The sequence below is a fragment of the Meleagris gallopavo genome, chromosome 9, assembly GCF_000146605.3.
Source record: "Meleagris gallopavo isolate NT-WF06-2002-E0010 breed Aviagen turkey brand Nicholas breeding stock chromosome 9, Turkey_5.1, whole genome shotgun sequence".
Taxonomy (NCBI): domain Eukaryota; kingdom Metazoa; phylum Chordata; class Aves; order Galliformes; family Phasianidae; genus Meleagris; species Meleagris gallopavo.
This window is the reverse complement of record NC_015019.2, coordinates 16,200,165-16,201,672: the sequence shown is the minus strand read 5'-3', so window position 1 is coordinate 16,201,672 and position 1,508 is coordinate 16,200,165.

The following is a 1,508-nucleotide window of genomic DNA, read 5'->3' as shown; positions in this document are numbered from 1 at the left end:
TAAACTGCTGGGTGGAAGCACAGTAAAGTACTACAAATGCAGCCTCACCAAGGCTTTGGTGTGTTTTGTGAGCAGAAGCTGAGCAGAGGGGCCTCTTTCAAGCAAGTCACTGCTGTTGCCCGACTGCACAGCCCTCAGGCACTGCCCGCGCGTCCTCTCCCCTCCTGCTCTCTGCCTCCTGCTCCTTTCTTCTGAATCCAAAAAATCGATGCGTAGAAACTTAATAGCAAAGTTGTGTTACCGTTCAGTCATGTATTCTTTATTAGCAGCACTGGGAGGCATTCATGATATTTGCACCACAAGCGCTTCAAAGATTAAATGATTCAGAGTCTATTATACTTACACAGAGAATACATATTCATCAATTACACGTGAGACAATTAACATATACACACCTATCTGAGGTAGTGATTTTGTGGTTTCCAGTCCTCTATTCCATAGTCTCTTCTACTGCCTAGCAACCTTTTAGCATTGTGACTGTCCAACTGACAGCCATTTACTTCTTGCAGTGGTCTTCCTCGCTTCTCTTCTAGACAAACTTTCTTCAGTGACGCAAACTCAGTAGGAGAATGCCTATTTTAAGTAATTGATAGGTTCCAAAATCATAACATTTGCTCAGTCAGCACTTGGACATTATTTCTGGACATCTGCTCGTCCTTGGATAGAGAGAGGTTTGGCACCCTCTTTTAATGAGATATACTGGGGTGCAGCCTGTCTTTTAGTAGTATATATTGAGGTGTTAGAAGATGAGAAGGATAGAGGAGAGTATCTTGGCATCTGTCTGTTGCATCCCAACCTAATTACAGAGTGAGACAACGCAGCCTTGTGTGGAGGCCCTGGCTTCATTATTGTGCTTCTTTTGCTGAAGCACTCTTGTCAAAACAGCCTTACAGCACGCTTTCTAGTCTACGGTGCTACATCCATAACTATTTGCAACATCTAAAAACTAATACAGTTTGCAAGCAAGAACTAATCACATAATACAACAGTTCAACAATCGTGTTTCTAAAAATGTGCTAAAATATGCTAAAAATACTAAAACATACGGCATATCTACTTTTTCAAATCAGCTATTTCTAAAAATACGAACAAAATACAGCGAGGCCTGTTTCTTCAAACCAATTCCCCCTTTTTCAGTCAGCTTGCAAATACTTTGGCAGAATCTCATATTGCTCACGCTTAATCAGTGCTGGCACTGCCTGAGCCTTCTGGATTAGTCTCTTAAGTTGATACCAATAGAAACAGTTTGCAATCGTTAACGTCGGAACTATCAGCAGTAATGCTAACAAATGAACGGATTAACATGTCCAATGCGAATACCCTACAAAGATGTCCCAGCAGAGGCGAGCCGTCTCTGCCTCAATTTGCCCTGAGGCTTCTTTTAGTTCATTTTGAGTGATTATCGTTTTCACCGGGGATTCGCATAAGGTTTCTTTGCGCTTTTGGACGTATTCTTTAAACTACTTCTTCTCATTCAGAACTTGAACCTACCACTGCCGCACCGCCCC